Genomic DNA, 18,691 nt, shown 5'->3' with positions numbered 1-18,691 from the left:
CTTCCTGACAGAAAACTCAAACGGACGATTGAAACGTTAGTCCACAGGCTCGCAATCTGATTAGAAGCCACTTGTGAGGAACGGTATGATCAAATATTTGGGAAATCCAGAACTACGGAATCAATTTGAGATCCCCTAAAGTATTTACGGAGTAAAACACGAGCAATGTGCGGAGTCTTGTGCCTTTGCTGGAGCTTTTTCGGTATCCTCCATTAGCAGGTGTAGGAAAACTAAGAACTTCCGCTAAGGAAGTACACAAGTAAGAAGGGGACAGTTCAACGCGACAGTTAGTTAGTTAGTTACGTGTTCCATTGATCAATAGCACGGAAAACCGTTATCATGTGGAACGTGTCAAATGCGCAAGAAATGCGCACGGGAAACAATTTTTTTTGTTTTTGTTTGTTTACATTATAGTCTTATACCTAAATATTTTATTATCCATACCATTCCCTTAAATAGCACAAAATGCATATATTATATCTCCAGATTTATTTACTCACATTCAAGAATTCATCTATGGTATAGAAGGAGTTGTCAAGGAGGTATGATTTCAATTTGTTTTTGAAACTATTACTGCTGTCTGTCAGACATTCTATTTCATCTGGTAATTTATCAGAAAGTTTTATAGCAACATATTTTACCCCCTTCTGTACCACCTTCAGTGACATGTCGCAGCCTGCCGTGAAATTTTTTATACAGGAAGAATACACCGAAAGAAGCACAATGTCAAAATTTTAGCAGCTAATACACACTGCAAGTACTTCAAAAAATGTTGAAATATGGCGAATTCGTAGCTCGCCAGGTGCCTGGAGAACTGCACACCCCTACCGTACCCGGAGCAGACAGCGCATGTGTCAACACGGCAGGCGCATGTCCTTGAGTGATGGCACGTCCGTAAACAGATAACACGGTAAAGCGAGTTTTAGCTTCCTTGGTAGTTTCTCTGAGACAACTGTTCGCAGCTACTATTCGCTCCAGTTTGCAGTTCATTTAATATCCATAACAATTAGCAACTGAATCTCCGGTATCACCAACTGTTAGCAATGGAGATACAACTGGATCTTATTTGTATGTGCTTGCTACCAGCATCTGTCTTTGTGTCGACTCCAGAGTTTCATAATAATGTGAAATCCAATGTTTTCAACTTTGCGAAGATAAAATATGAAGAACATGGTGTACAATCTAAATCATCTACTTCTCCTGAAGACCTACACCTGTGTTATTTGCTAGCTAATTTCTTGGATACTCATTCGAATGATGTCGACATTTCTTTAGAAATTGTGGAAACATTGGAAGAAACAGGAAATAACTCGGACGATTTCGTGAATTGTGTTTCGAACAAAGATTGTTGTTGTGAGAATCGAAGTCCAGAACGAAAATAGAGTACCTTCCAAGTCGAAATAAGACACGTACAGTAGCAGCTTTCAATGATACAAAAAATTCTATAGTATTTTTAGTTAAACGAAGTAGCGAGAAAACGCTTACAGGTAAGCAGTATACAAGGCCGGTTTCGTGTCGTGAAATCTGAACATGAATTGTATAAATTGAAGAAAGATCAACGCAAAGTATGAAATATGCGCCAAAATGAAACAATCAAAAGTGTGAAGAAAACCCATCCAACATTTAGAGCTTCTTTGAGAGTCAGTGCTCCGTTACCGAAGGGCGCTCCTTACTGCAAATGAGACGAATATTACTGATTTCCAGGCTTCTCCGATCTGGTTAAACAGACTCAGGAAATTATACGGTAAAGTAAGTCGCAAAATTACGAAGTTTACCTCGCGTAAGCGTGTAGAGAAGATGTCGTTAATAAATAATATGAAAGAGAAATTGCTAGCTGATGCCTGTTCTCCTACTTAATGCTGAATATGAAGCCAGTCAGTCAGGTTTCGTGCAGACAGAGCTTTATCATTTCGAGCGGGAAAAAACAACTGAGTCGCTTGTGTAGTCGACGAACGCTGCGACACATTCATGTAGAAGTAAGTCCAACATACATAGGTAGGAATCATAATCAAAATAAAATAAGAGAAAACTGAGCTCGAATAGAAAGGTTTAGGTGTTCGTTTTTCCCGCGCGCTGTTCGGGAGTGGAATCGTAGAGAGATATTATGATTGTGGTTCGATGAACCCTCTGCGAAGCACTTAAATGTGAATTACAGAGTAATCATGTAGATGTAGATGTAGAACAAAGCTGGTGGTAAGTATCAGTGGATACAGTTTCATCTCGTCTTCAGGAACATCGAGGCAAATTTGCACCAAATATTACGAAAAAAAGACTGTTCACTTCCAAAATTTGTAGGAACGGGAGAGAATAATTTTCAATATTACATCCGGAACGTGTTCTTACCATTTCCAGATAAGAATTCATTGCTTTTGATAGACTCCTGGCCTGGATACGACGATGAAAACACTGTTAACATAATTCGGGTCCACCCGGAACTAATAGCGTGTTTCAGCCTGTCGATAAAAGAAATTTTAGGCAGTGTGACGCATTTTTTAGAAAATTGTCGGGAAATATAATTTCCGTTAGCTCTTTGCTATTTGAGGATGATAAGAAGAACAGCGATTTAAAACTTCAGTCTCTCCTGCACTCTTAGTTTGCATCACCACATTCTACGAATTTCATCAAGTACGCCTTTTACGCAGCACAATACGCAGAACAGTTGCCACGAGCATTTCTTATTCGATTCCAATTGCGCCTAAATAAAACTACTAACTACTGTGACGTGACAAAATGCATTGTTTTTTTCTTTTCTCAGGTGTGCATGTTGAAAATAAAACGTCTATTTTCGTCATCCAATACACACTTAGCATTATTGTCACAAATAACGCAAATAATGACGAAACTGTTTGACTGTTAGTAAAATATGCCTGCTTAAATACCTCTGTGAGCGCTGTAATCAGTGTGATCTTGTGTGTCCAGTGGCTACGGGAGCGATACGTAGGGGGCTGACGTATAAGGATAGTTCCACCACTTACAACTGGGTATCGAAATTCTGCACGTGGACTTTGACAGCATAGTTTCCGTCCCTCTTCGAAAGTCGGTCACTCCGGTTCTTTCGGCACCTCTGCGACACCCGCCTGCCAGTGAAACAAACCTGTGGCCGCTCGTGCTGAGCCGTGTTGTAGGACGGGTCACGCAAGTCATCTCCTTTGCAGACTGTCTCCACCAGCCCTGTATGCCAGCACTGAACAGGTCCACCTTCTACTTTGTGTAGAAGAAGTCACGAGTTTCGCTCGGTACACCATCCGCTCGTACTGTCGACGATAGGAACAGGTGAGGTACTGACGGTGAGTCACGAAATGCTGTGCTGGCGTGACTGCCTTCAGCTGCGGCTTTCACAGAGTCACGTGGGAAAAGTGAGAGTTCGTTTTGAGACGGCGACGTTTTTGAAGCGCTTATCGGCTGGGAGTTCAAGATTTGTGCCCCACCACTACTAAACACCTAATGTTCGTGTATAAGCACACGTTTCCCTTTCAGCAGGATCAGTATCAAACCTAAAGCTTGGGCTGTTGCAGGCGATGCCTGTCCAGGCTGTGAGGGTGGGTTGTGAGTCGTGGCTGGGTACCAGCCTCGCCACCAGAGGCGCAACCATCGCCGCCATCGCGCGCTACCACGCCTGACCATCAGCCACCCAGGGGTCTGGGTCGCCACCCAGTTCCTCTGCAGCCAGTTCACATCGCTGTACCTCGCAGTTCACAACTCGCCGAGGCAGGCAGGAATTTTTCACCGCAGCATCCACGGACTTCAGGCGCCCTCGGCCTACCGCCTCGCTGGACCTCGCCTCGACCACACTCCAGCTACTGCCACGCTGGAGGGCATCTTCACGATCCTCGAGCTCACCGCCTCGCTGAACTCTGTTTTCAATCCATCCTCGAGGAGCCTCAGGCTCTCCGCCGACCACGGCCTCAGAGACTTCCTTCACGCACTAACATTCCAGTGTAACATTAAGTGACTGACTTTTCACTGTGAACCAAGCAGCATAGGCAGACGTCCTGAGGTAACTGAGTGGTGTATTCCGTTCCTTAAGACTTAATGAACGTACGGATTGTTGTTACTGCCTAGGCATTTAAATCGTAGCATGTTCTTCCCTGCAGTCACGAACACTTCAAAAGGCAAATGTTCCTAGCTCGAGTTTCGGTCCGTAGACTGTTTTAATCTGCCACGAACTTAAGAAACAGCTGCAACTCCGGTGCAGAATGAAAGATTCATTCTGGGGAGAGTATCGACACCAGTTAGTTACTTACTCGGTTATTCCGTATGGTTCTCGGTACAGGTTTTGTTTGACACTCTGCGTGCCTAGAGTGTCGTGCTCAGCGAGGCCGCGCCGTCAGTGTGCAGAGGCCTGCAGCAGACGGCAGGACATGTGTCGGTGTCCACAGGGGCTTCGGCATGTGCGGCTGTACTGTTTGCGGCTTGACATCGATGTAATTGCATGGCGTTTGAGAGTGGCTCTGAGCACTATGGGACTTAACATCTATGGCCATCAGTCCCCTAGAACTTAGAACTAATTAAACCTAACTAACCTAAGGACATCACACAACACCCAGTCATCACGAGGCAGAGAAAATCCCTGGCCCCGCCGGGAATCGAACCCGGGAACCCGGGCGCGGGAAGCGAGAACGCTACCGCACGGGCGTTTGAGAGTCCTCCTCGATGCACGTCCTTCATTAATTCTGTGCAAAATAATTTCTTCGGCAATTCCCCATCACTAGTGTGTTACTTTATTTTTTAAATTCTAAAAAAAAGTGAGATTCACATTGTTGCACACTGCGACACTTCAAGACGAATGTAATAATGAGAACTTTTAACATAGCAGCGCGTCAGCAATCGTGAATAATTTAATGATTATGAAGAATCCGCCTCGATTGCAAATTGAAACCGGATGTTGACCTAGTTTTCGGCGCGGATAACCACGCCTTCTTCGGAACACACTAAAACTAGAAACTGCCTAAAGAGGCATGATCCAACATTAATACAGAACGTCCAAAATGTTGGATCATGCCTCTTTAGGCAGTTTGTAGTTTCAGTGTGTTCCGAAGAAGGCGTGGTTATCCGCGCCGAAACCTGGGTCAACATTCGGTTTCAATTTGCAATCCAGGCGGACTCTTCATAATCATTCAATGTAATACTTCCAGTTCAAAAGAAGGCAAGTACTGTCAGGTGCGAAAAATTACGGAACTAGCAGTTTTACATGGTTGCAAAATACTAACGCAAGTTCTTTACAGAAGAATGGAAAAACTGGTAGATGCCGACCTCTGCGATTATCAGTTTGAATTCCGGGGAAAGGGAAACGCAGGGACCAGGGAGTCTGTACTAACCCTACAACTTCTCTTAGAATACAGGTTAAGGAAAGGCAAACATATGTGTACAACATTTCTAGACTTAGATAAACCTTTTGACTAATTTGACTGGAATGCACTTTTTGAAATTCTCAAGATGACGGGGGTAAAATAAAGGGAGCGAAAGGCTATTCAACTTTTACAGAAACCGAACGAGAGTTAGAAGACTCGAGGTGTATGAAAGGCTATCAGTGGTTGAGAAGGGAGTGAAACGCGGTTGTAGCCTATCCCCAACGCTATTCAATCTGTAATCAAGCAAACAGTAAACAAAAAAAAAAATTTTGAATAGGAATTAAAATCCATGGAGAAGAAATAAAAAGTTTGAGGATTTACCGATGACATTGTAATTGTGTCAGAGACAGCAAAGGACCTGGAAGATCAGTCCAACGGAATGGACAGTGTCTTCAAAGGCGTATATAATATAAACACCAACAAAAGCAAAGCAAGGATAATGGAATGTATATGTAAACTGAAGGGGGATAACTGCTATGAGTTGCAGCTGCATGCTAAGGAGTTACCGGCGACGAGCTAAAATGTGTAACGGACCGAGATTGGAACCCACGATCTCCTGCTTATTAGGCAGGTGCGGTAACCACTCCGCTATCTGGGACACAGTGTTACAGCAACTGCACGCACTATCTTGATACGCGTCACAGCTGATCCATACTCCCACTGAGCGGTCCTGCCTAGTAAGTAGGAGACACCGGGTTCGAATCCCAGTCCGGTTAACATTTTCACTCGTCGCAGCTGATTCCGCTTAGTGTCCCGCTACAGCTGATAGCAGTTATGCGCCATCAGTTTACATGAAGTGTTTCACAGCTGCGGGATCTGCGTGCTGCCTCTTCTTTCGAAGGAACAGGCAGCATGCATTCACGTAATAGTGGAATGTAGTCGAATTAAATCAGGTGACGCTGAGGGAATTAGATTACAGAATGAGACACCAAACGGAGACGATTACAAAACGGACACTTAAAGTAGCAGATGACTTTTCCTATTTCGACAGAGGATATAAAATCCAGACTGCCTATAGAAAGAAAGCGCTTCCGGAAAAGAGAGTTTTTTTGACATATAACATAAATATAAGCGTTGAGCGGTCTTTCGTGAAGATATTTGTCTGGAGTGTAGCCATGGACGGAAACTGACATATGGCCGGGAGAGCGGTGTGCTGACCACTTGCCCCTGTGTATGCACATCCAGTGACGCCGCTGAGCTGAAAGAATGACACGGCGGCCGGTCGGTATCGTTGGGCGTTCGAAGGCCTGTTCGGACAGAGTAGCCATGGACGGAAGTGAAACCTTGACGATAAACATTTCATGGGAAGAGAACAGAAGCTTTCAAAATGTGGTCATGAAGAAGAACGCTCAAGAGCAGGGGGGCAGACTGCGTGACTAACGAGACGGCACTGAATGGGAGCTGCACAGCCTGATTAGAAGAATCGACCGGTTGATAGCGCTGGTCGTGAGGCATTCAGGAATCGTCAGTTTGTGAATGAACGAAGGTGTTGAGTAAAAAACTGTAGACCAAGCCCCCGAATACTGTAATCGGATTGAAATGGCTGTAGGTTGCGGTTGTTATAATGGATGAAGAGGCTTCCACACGACACAAGCAGTGCCTGAAGACAGTGGGCTGTTGTTATGGAGCGCGTCAGTTTGACTGTGACAAGGTTTGCAGGTGATGAGATGTGTGAAACTGGTCTTTAAACTGGCTTGTGCCACTTGTTAAGCCACCAGAGATACGGCACGTACACACACACACGGTGTCGCGGCTCTCGCCCAACACTGCCCCGGCAGTCGCAAACTCGCGGCTACCGTCCCGGCCTGAGCAGGCGTGCCGAAGTCCCACTCAGGTCCCGCGCCGGCTAACTGGATTCCCGGGCTCTTTAAGCTGCTTAACGAATCCTCGCCGTAAGCTCTCTCTCTCTCTCTCTCTCTCTCTCTCTCTCTCTCTCTCTGACTTTTCCGCTCGTTTGGGTAATTCCGCGCCCGTAGCGGCCTTGGGCACTCTTTCAGCTCATTAGGGAAGATTTAAGCGCGGCGGCTACTCCCTAATAGCAGGCGCCACTCGCCACTGCAGTTTTTACGTCACTGCACGGATCGTCTGCCACACTACGTCAAAAACCAGAGCCACTGCGGTCTCCTCAAATTTCTCCACATTCCGTGGAATTCACTGAGGTGTGTGACTCTATTACGGAATTCAGAAGACAACAGTTTCTCAGCTTGTAGCTTTCATTATCCAATATTTATCGCTAAAACGCGTTTCGCCGATATCCTCGCACCGCAAGATTCTGAACGTCATTTACTATACGAAGGTGGCTTAATAGGTAATGCAACAGATTTTTTTCTCGGCTAATTTCGACTGAAAAACATGGCATTTGCAGTCGTCCCTCTCCGGCCCCTGTAGTTTCATGAAGTTCCGACAGGTGGCAGCGCTACACGTAGCCTGTACAATGGTGTCTCTAACGGAGCTGCGTTCCGAGCAGAGATTCTTTTGGCGGAAAACGAGAGCATCACAAATGTTCATACGTGCTTGCAGAATGTCTTCGGAAACCTAGCGGTCAAAGAAAACACGGCGAGTCGATGGGGGAGGCATCTGCCAAGATCACAACAAGCTCGCGCAAACCTGTGCGATCTCCCGCGTGCCAGGTGGCCACACACAGCTGTGACTGCCGCAATGTTGGAACGTGCGGACACTCTCACTCAAGGAGAGTTAACTAAAAGCATTCTTCGCACGCATCATTCGCAAATAGAAGAAGTAGAAGGGAAATGGGAGTGATGGCTGAGGTACCATCCGCCACACACCGTAATGTTTCTTGCGCAGTGGTGTGAGTGTAGACGTAAGGAAGTTACACAAGAGAGGGAGCGGGCAGTTTTCCATTACTGATAAAGAGTGTACTGCTTCAAACACGGAAGTTTCTGGCATTTCGTACCTCATTCGATAAAAACGGAACCCTTATAGGATCACTTGGCTGTCTGTCTGTCTCTCCGACTGTTAAAATCCCTTACTCTCAGGAAAGAGAAGTCGTATGAAGCTGAAATTTTATTGCACATCTTAAGGCCTGTGGTCCCTTGGCATTGTAAAATGTTAGAGCTTCTAACTTGATGTAATCAAAAGACACGCCAATTTATATTGCTACTCGCAAACTCACTCAACAAAACCAGTGGTCTACTTCCCGTCAACCTAGCCCCAATGAAATTTGGCGAGAAGCAAGTATCACAGTACAAGTAGAGGAAACAAATCGGGAACCATTAATTTAGGGTTTTGTCCCAGTTATCTTTTTGTCATTACAACTTGTACTGTATTCATCAACCGTCAAAAGCACAATATAAAAATAACTCTGCACGCTAGTATAAAACGTAAGTATAGTCATGTTTTAGTAAGTAAAAAAATATTTTATTAAAACTTATAAATCTACAGATATAAACTGAAGTCCCCTGCTAGCTTCTTCTTTTATGTCTCTGCTAGTGCCAGGAACTAGTGAAAAGATTTTGATGCCATCTCGGAATTTGCGGGACCAGTACTTTGCCAGTATCGAGGTAAGTACAGAACTCACAGTGTGCAAGTCCTGTTCGCACCTGGCTAATTTTTCAGGTCGGGTTACCCTGCACCAAAGACCGTAGAAGTGTGCGAGCACGTACAGTGGCATGGCGCGGCCTCAGGGCGTTTTACATTCCCGAGTGAAAGAAAAAGCGTCAGGTGAGACTGTGCATTTATGGGGAAGTCGTTCTCGGCCGGCACTTGTTACAAAACGATAGCTTTTTTTCGCATTGCGTTACTCTGGATCGCTGCTGTGACGCCTTTCGTAAATCGTCGATTTTTTTTTTCTAACTGCTTCCGGAATGAGATTTTCACTCTGCAGCGGAGTGTGCGCTGAAACGAAACTTCCTGACAGATTAAAACTGTGTGCCGGACGGAGACTCGACCTCGGGTCCTTTGCCTTTCGCGGACAAGTGCCATGATGAGGGGCCGTGAGTCGTGCTTGGGTAGCTCAGTCGGTAGAGAACTCTCCCGCGAAAGGCAAAGGTCCCGAGGTCGACTCTCGGTCCGGCACACAGTTTTAATCTGCCAGGAGATTTCAGAAAACTGCTTACCCGCTCAGACGAAAAATAAGTTGGGACGTTATTAAGGCTGCAGAGCCGGAGCGCTCTGACCGCCGGCAGAACTGGAGCAGGGCAGAAGGGCGCTGGGTGCAGGTGGCCACCACTCTCCGCCACTCACCGCACAGGCTGTCAGGCCGCAAACAAAAGGCCGCTGTCCCCGTCACAGACGTGAGCTTTTCCAGCTCTGACGAGAGCGGAGAATGTAACTCGTTCCGCAGGCTGCCGCTTTCAGACGCTAGGAAGGAGTTTTGCAAGGACGAGACGGGGATGCGAGATAAGAGCTCCGTTACGGGATTTTTGCGGTCGTACCAGGCGGTCGCTGTCACGGAGCGGCCGGCAGCGTAGTTCGAGGAGAAAAGCGCAGGCGGACAACGCGACATCTACCTAAAGGGCCACACATCACGGTACGTGGTAGAGGACACTTCTCCTAGCACTACTCGCACACCCGCACTTTCCATTAGCGAATAGTATGTCGGAACAATAACTGTTGGAATGCCTCAGTGTATGCGGCAATTTCACTGATTGTCTGGTCGTCAATTTCCGAGACATATGCAGGAGGAAGTAACATGTTGCGGCACCGTCGCGCACCGGAATCTTCTCTGTAAACCTTTCCACGATGCAGAACGCCTCTCTTGTGCCATCTGCGCCTGGAGTCTGTTGAGCATCTCCATTACGCTCCCGCGCTTAATAAATAATCCGACGACGAAACGAGCTGCTCTCGGTTGGACCTCTTGCATATCTCCTACGGGTCCCACTTCTTAAGGGTCCCAGACGAGTAGTACTCGAGAACAGACCGGTTCTGACTACTTCTTTTATGTGCCCACTCCACTTTATATCGATTTGTCGCCGATAGTGTACTCCAACAGTGGGGCATCAGTACCCAGTTGTGAGTGGACAGCGCGCCGGCTTCTCACGCCGGGGGGTTGCGGGTTCGATTCCCAGCTGGATGGGAGATTTTCTCCGCTCAGGCACTGGATGTTTGTATCATCTTCATCATCATCATCGTTTCATCCTCATCGACGAGCAAGTCGACGAAGTGGCGTCACCTCAAAAGACTTGCACCAGGCGATCTGTTCTACCCGCCGGGTGGCCCTGGCCACACGACATTCTATTTCAGTACCCATTTACACGAGGGACTTTCAATAAATAAAGCAACAAACAGTTTTTGTCGGCCAATTTCGCTTGAAAAAATGCGGAACCTGTGTTGTGGGACACCGTGTTATGTTCCCGCCCCAGCCCCTATAGTTTCGTGAAGTTCCGATAGGTGGCGGCGCTGTAGGCTACGTAGACTTCAAAACGCCGTCTGCAGCGGAGGTGCATTCCAATCTGAGAGCTGTCACTGAGAGTCTTCTGGCGGAAAACCAGAGCATCGCTGATATTCACAGCCGCTTGAAATAATACACTACTGCCCATTAAAATTGGTACACCAACAAGAAATGCAGATGATAAACGGGTATTCATTGGACAAATTTATTATACTACAACTGACATGTGATTACATTTTCTCGCAATTTGGGTGCATAGATCCTGAGACATCACTACCCAGAACAACCACTTCTGGCTGTAATAACGGCCTTGATACGCCTGGCATTAAGTCAAACAGAGCTTGGATGGCGTGTACAGGTACAGCTGCCCATGCAGCGTCAACACGATACCACAGTTCATCAAGAGTAGTGACTGGCGTATTGTGACGAGCCATTTGCTCGGCCACCGTTGACCAGACGTTTTCAAATGGTGAGAGATCTGGAGAATGTGCTGCCCGGGCAGCAGTCGAACATTTTCTGTATCCAGAAAGCCCCGTACAGGAACTGCAACATGCGGTCGTGCATTATCCTGCTGAAATGCAGGGTTTCGCAGGGATCGAATGCAGGGTAGAGCCACGAGCCGTAACACATCTGAAATGTAACGTCTGCTGTTCAAAGTGCCGTCAGTGCGAACAAGAGGAGACCGAGACGTGTAACCAATGGCACCCCATACCATCACGCCGGGTGATACGCCAGTATGGCGATGACGAATACACGCTTCCAATGTGCGTTCACCGCGATGTCGCCAAACACGGATGCGACCATCACGATCGCACGACCGCTACGGTCGCAGGTTCGAATCCTGCCTCGGGCATGGATGTTTGTGATGTCCTTAGGTTAGTTAGGTCTAACTAGTTCTAAGTTGTAGGGGACTAATAACCTCAGCAGTTGAGTCCCATAGTGCTCAGAGACATTTGAACCATTTTTGACAATCACGATGCTGTAAACAGAACCTGGATTCATCCGAAAAAATGACGTTTTGCCATTCATTGGTTCGTCGTAGCGTACACCATCGCAGCCGCTCCTGTCTGTGATGCAGCGTCAAGGGTAACCGCAGCCATTGTGTCCGAGCTGATAGTACGTGCTGCTGCAAACGTCGTCGAACTGTTCGTGCAGATGGTTGTTGTCTTGCAAACGTCCCCATCCGTTGACTCATGGATCGAGACGTGGCTGCACGATCCGTTACAGCCGTGCCGATAAGATGCCTGTCATCTCGACTGCTAGTGATACGAGGCCGTTGGGATCCAGCAGGGCGTTCCTTATTAACCTCCGGAACCCACCGATTCCATATTCTGCTAACAGTCATTGGATCTCGACCAACGCGAGCAGCAATGTCGCGATACGATAAATCGCAATCGCGATAGGCTACAATCCGACCTTTATCAAAGTCGGAAACGAGGTGGTACGCATTTCTCCTCTTTACACGAGGCATCACAACAACGTTTCACAGCTGTTTGTGTGTGAGAAATCGGTTGGAAACTTTCCTCATGTCAGCACGTTTTAGATGTCGCCACCGGCCTCAACCTCGTGTGAATGCTGTGAAAAGCTAATCATTTGCATATCACAGTATCTTCTTCCTGTCGGTTAAATTTCGCGTCTGTAGCACGTCATCTTCGTGGTGTAGCAATTTTAATGGCGAAGTAGTGTACATGCTTTCACATAATTAGGGACTAGCCCCCTTTTTTCACATTGCTTGTTGAACTGAATTGCCATACCTGTACTTAGACGTTTCATCTTTAAATCCTGTCAAATTGAACGCCTTCTTCGTAATAAATACAACTATAATGGTCGGCTGCTGTGACGGAGTGGTTCTAGACGCTTCAGTCCGGAAGCGCGCTGCTGCTGCGGTCGCATGTTCGAATCCTGCCTCGGGCATCGATGTGTGTGGTGTCCTTAGGTTGGTTAGGTTTAAGTAGTTCTAAGTTCTAGGGGACTGATGACCTCAGATGTTAAGTCCTATAGTGCTTATAGCCATTTGAACCATTTTGAACAGCTTTAATGTCGCCTTTTCAACCAATAATAGTTTGAAAAATTTTTATTCATAATTTAAAATCGAACCGTTCCCTTTGGAAAACTTTGACGTCTGTAGATTTTTTGCGACGCTTTCTCTTCTTACTACTTAGAAGTTTCTTCTTTAAATCCTACCAAATTTAATGCCTTTTTCGTAGTAAATACGACTGTAACGGTCGAACGTGCCTTTACAGTCAGATGCGAAGAACATCTTTGAAGAAAAAATGCCGACCGTCTTCTGATTACAAGTCACGCGCCTAAAGCTATTCACGACATCAACATTTTGCACACTGAGAAGAAAGGACGTAGATTAGATGTGCTCGTAAAATTAGAAATTTCTAAACATCTTTGTCGAAACGATGGCCTCATTCTTAATGAGCAGCTACAATTATGTAATAAAAGCTCCTTCAACGGCATAAAGCCGTTACTTGGTATTTTACTTCATGTTCGCTCGTGCAGATATCGAAATAATTTTTCTATCTGAGTCGAGTCATAATTTTTTGTTTGTTGGATGGTTTATGTTGGCTGCATTTCATGTTATACCGTTTTTCTCCTCTCTGAGTTATTCAGCTCCGTTTTTAATTCTATAATAACGTTTTCAGCTTTTAAACTGTGCTTCTAAGATCTTATGTAGACAAAATGTTACCATGTCTGCTAGCCGGCCGGGGTGGCCGAGCGGTTCCAGGCGCTACAGTCTGGAACCGCGCGACCGCTACGGTCTGCTGCTGTCAGATAAAATACTGCCTTCTACTTCATGTACTAAATAATGTTCATCATAATATTCATCTGTCTATATTTTGAATGTTAAGTAGCCTGTTTGTATTTGCGGCTACTAGATGCCACTCTTGGTGTTATGTTCACCTGCCCCCAGTTGCTAACGCGGGCACCTCAGTCTCATGGAACCTGTAGCTCGTCTTGTGTGGGCAGCCCATAGTGGCTTCCCTTCCACGTATTCTATTTCAAAAATGTGACTAAATCTTTATCGCTTGATCCAGATTGAGATTTTCACTCTGCAACGGAGTGTGCACTGATATGAAACTTCCTGGCAGATTAAAACCGTGTGCCGGACCGAGACCCGAAAGGTCCCGAGTCTCGGTTCGGCACACATTTTTAATCTGCCAGGAAGTTTTTATCGCGTGGTATTTATTTTATACGTGATATGTAACTACTGTTTCTTTCTAGTAGTGTTAGTCACTACTTACACTTAAAAAAAAAATTTCCTATAATTTTGTACTTATGTTTCAGGCCAGTTTGAGTGTTATACTTCTGATGAAGGCACTCATATTAGTGCCGAAACCTAGGTCAAAATACTTCTTTTTTTGTGACGGAGGGCTGTTACTGCTTTAATTTAAAAATATGTTGCATTACTTATCGAACGCCCCGCGTAAAAATATATTCACATTATAATAATCGCTATTTTAATGTACCACATGATCCAAGGATGCTCATGGTGCAAAAACTGAAAGAAACGCAACACGGCGAACTCCATTACACGGCGAGCCTTTTCTAGTTCGTACTTATCGACAATCTGTTGCTCAGTGGACGCCATGCGGTGCCTGGAGGGAAATTGTTTCTGTCACAGAATGAGCGCGGGATAAGGGAAGAGCATCGTGTGATGTGTAGATTGATTTATTTATATATTACGAACAGTAAATACAGGTAAACACATTCCGCGTTCACAGATTTGCAAAAGGTGATCGACACTGTACTAGATCGTGTTAGCATTATACTGCGTATCTTCGGCGACACGCGATTGGCGCAAGGAATATTTGAATTATAGAGCCCAGTACGTTACGCTACACGGCGAATGTGGGACAAGAAATGAGAGGAACACCACGTGTGGCTCAGCGTAGTGTAATTCGCGCATTAATGTAACGTGCGTTAGTTGGTAGAGTCGTAAAACTACCGTAAGCCATCACAGACTAAGTAAGCATAGACTACGGTAGTTCTAGTGGCTTTGGTCAGCTGAGGCCGTACCTGCGTTACCTGTACGTTGGGTGTGTTGCGTACCTCAACGATCGCTTTCTTTACGTACACTGTCAGTGGCTTACCACATGCTCCTAGAAAGCGGAAGTGATGAACGGCGTAGAAACTGAGTGATGATATAAACTTTTGGTCTAAATAAACAGTATTTATAGCAAAATTCAAATTGTCGATATCTGTTTCAGATTTTATTCGAAAATTGTTGATGTGCAACGTGAGAGACAGGGCTGTTGTAGTAAAAATAAATGACACCATACAAATTTAACGTATAGCGCTAGAAAACGCAAGTCCCTTACAATAAGGTAAAAAGATCACGGAACAAAAATATATCATAAGTGGCTGCAGTGCATTAGGACTTTGTTTTTATGAGACAGATCTGATGATGGTCATTAAAGACCGAAACCGGTAATCTGTTAAACAGAAAAAATTGTGACCATAGACGTAAATTACAGGAAACTTATTGCATATACAGGTCACTGTGTTTTTCGCGACGATGTCGCAGCTTGTGAAAAATATATCAGTCGTAAATTCAATGCAGTAGTTTGTCGAAATTATAAATAGACATGTTTCTGTTATTGATACACATCCTCTGGATGATCAATAAGAACAGGAAACCTTGCCTTTGATCATTGATGTATTGAGTACAAAATAAGAACAACAATTAAGTACAATATGTATGTAAACTGTATCTGCACCAAAAGTAACTGCTTTGGTTACATAAAATCGCAGATGTTATGCGATCAATTTTTTTTCTTATAAAATGCAATTTATATTCCGTAAGAACATAAAATACACGATGGACCAAGACTGAATGTATGTATGGACCAAAAAAAGTCGTCGGCTTCCAGTTTATGCGTTACACATTCTTTTATGTTTCTTTCCCTAACCAATACTACCATTTACTATCTCATTCATGTAGTGGACTAGAGTTACTGATCCGTGGTTTCGGTACAGCGCTACTCTATCGACGGGGCTGTGGTCTGGTCTGATGGTTGCGCTTCATTCCACAGCTCTGCCGTGACTCGGCTTCAGACGAAACGGAGCTGTGAGGCAATACAAGACGGGGGTCGCGCCTGTGACTGGCTGCTGCCCCCTACTGCCTGCCTATTATCTGAGACACGGGGCTCCCGACTTGTTACACACACAGTCGTCGCAAACCGCTGTCGAGTATCAGGTGGGCGGGGGAAACGCGAGAGCAGCCAGCAGCCAGCAGCCAGCAGGCGGGGCGGAAACCACACGATTGGTCTGTCAGATTGCACCGCGACCGCAGCAGTTTAAATCACTTCTCTAACTTGTTTCAGTGTCGGCGACCGCTCTGCAATGCCCTGGCCGCTGTCCATATAGCGTGATAGAGAGAGAGAGAGAGAGAGAGAGAGAGAGAGAGAGAGCACTGTGAAATTGGAAAAGTTGGATGTGAAGGTACCGCTGACGTCAACGAAACTTCGGTCGTACCCAATGCCACAAATTCGCGGCTGTATGCCACAGGCACATATTCATTCCTAATCAACACTAGAGACTCACAACATCTACGATTAAAATAAATAAAAAATGTGTCTTTCCACACGTACAGAAAATGAGGCACTATCGTACAGTCGCAAAACCAGAAGTCCTTATTGCCTTACAATTCCACACACTTCACACAAAAGGCGACGTCACGGCTAACAATTTGCAAGAGGAGAGAAGAATTATGGGGAACACACTCAGACCCAACCGTAACTGCAGGCAGCTATAGGCTAACATGCCAGCGAACGCCAGAGGTAACTACCCAGCATCGCGCAGACATCGGGAAAAGAAGATGGACACGCCCACACACTCCCAACAACAACACTTACAACAACATTTAGGCACACACTGAACGAGTGAGAACTAAGCCCTGGATTCGAAGAGCTAGAAACATCTAGAAAGAGACCCGATAAATTTCTCGGAAGCTATAGCCTCCCCACATGTATTTTGTCACAAACATTTCTATATTCGTCACGAATTAAAGAACTAAGCGACTTTAATAACAGTAACTCTGCATAATGTGAGAACTACTGAAAAAGAAAATGAATAGACGTGGAATATAAGATTCTACGGAATGTTACCTTGAAGAAAGTCAGTGACAATAGAGAATAGATATAATGTGATACGAAAAACTGTATTTATATGTCTGACTTACAATTTCTACACAAAAGTGCCATTATAGTAGCGTCTCTCCCTCTCCTTGACATTCTCTCTTCCGTGCTTTTTCTCTGACTGTCGCCGTTATAAGATCCCTCTGCCTCTTCCAGGCCTCTACGAGTGTATAATGTGTTATTAACTGTCAACTAGATCCAGAATGAGATTTCCACTTTGCAGCGGAGTGTGCGCTGATATGAAACTTTCTGGCAGATTAAAACTGTGTGCCCGACCGAGACTCGAACTCGGGACCTTTGCCTTTCGCGGGCAAGTGTTCTACCATCTGAGCTACCCAAGCACGACTCACGCCCGGTACTCACAGCTTTACTTCTGCCAGTACCTCGTCTCCTATCTTCCAAACTTTATACAAGCTCTCCTGCGAACCTTGCAGAACTAGCACTCCTGAAAGAAAGGATATTGCGGAGACATGGCTTAGCCACAGCCTGGGGGATGTTTCCAGTAACATCCCCCAGGCTGTGGCTAAGCCATGTCTCCGCAATATCCTTTCTTTCAGGAGTGCTAGTTCTGCAAGGTTCGCAGGAGAGTTTCTGTAAAGTTTGGAAGGTAGGAGACGAGGTACTGGCGGAATTAAATGTGTGAATACGGGCGCGTGAGTCGTGCTTGGGTAGCTCAGATGGTAGAACACTTGCCCGCGAAAGGCAAAGGTCCCGAGTTCGAGTCTCGGTCGGGCACACAGTTTTAATCTGCCAGGAAGTTTCAACTGTCAACTAGATTTTTTAACTTAAACTGTTATTTAGTGTTTCATTTCGTGGTTGTAATCGCCCTGTGTCAAATAACGAAGCACTACAGCAATTCTAGCACGCTTGCCAGTCGAGACAACGTACCATCGCTGAAGCTACAAGACAGCCGCCATTACACGGGAAATTTGAATTTCAATACTTTTCTTTATACGCGCAAGTCCTGGCGCAGCTAGTATAGCATTTCCGTTTCACAAGAGCCCCTCGGACCTGCTAGAGAATTTTTTTTACATCGAGACAAGTAGGTGTACAATAAACGATTGATTTTTCACTCGCTACGAACCAACAAAGACCTAATTTCAGCTCACGTCATAAAGCAACGGCGTGGGACTATGCACTGTTAAAACAATACAGTGAGAAACATTTGCAATGACAGTCATTTACAGTGGCAATAGTTGATTTTGTGGTCCGTAAATAGGTACTGTACGTCGGCATAGTCACCGACGCTTATCGCCACGAGATTTTTTTCCCTTGGTCATTGCTTATAACAGTATTTATGCCACGCAGTCACAATAAATAGATACAAGACTCAATTCATGATTATTAACGTAAATGTGGCTAGGAAATGTCATGTAAATTACGTCGCGAACGAAAGTGCTAATCCCAGAACAAATGCAATATTTTACGAGATAATTTCCGAGTAATACTTGGAATTCTTCAAACAAAACCTTACAATCTTATAAGGAAAAAAAAAAACAAAAATAATTTTCAAATACGAGACACTATGAAGCTTTAGATAGAAACTCATACGGGCAACTCATAAAACTGAATCAGAAAAGATTGCGTGATCCAATAGGATCCAGTTGCTCTATGGAAATGCAAAACAATTTTAGGAAAATCTCACCTTATAGAAATAAAACGAAATTTCACGAAAAATTCCAATAGAAACAATTTTCCAAACTTTCAAACACAAACTTGGAACGTATTATGTTTGTGCATAAGTTCGTAGCGCTTTACTTTTGCATGTTGGTATTCCATCGGTATGGGTTTATTCGTCGATTGTCATTTGGATTTGTAGTTCATGGTTGCTATTTGAGTTAACA

Source organism: Schistocerca americana, chromosome 10, assembly GCF_021461395.2.
Source record: "Schistocerca americana isolate TAMUIC-IGC-003095 chromosome 10, iqSchAmer2.1, whole genome shotgun sequence".
Classification (NCBI taxonomy): Eukaryota; Metazoa; Arthropoda; class Insecta; order Orthoptera; family Acrididae; genus Schistocerca; species Schistocerca americana.
This window is presented reverse-complemented; position numbering follows the sequence as displayed.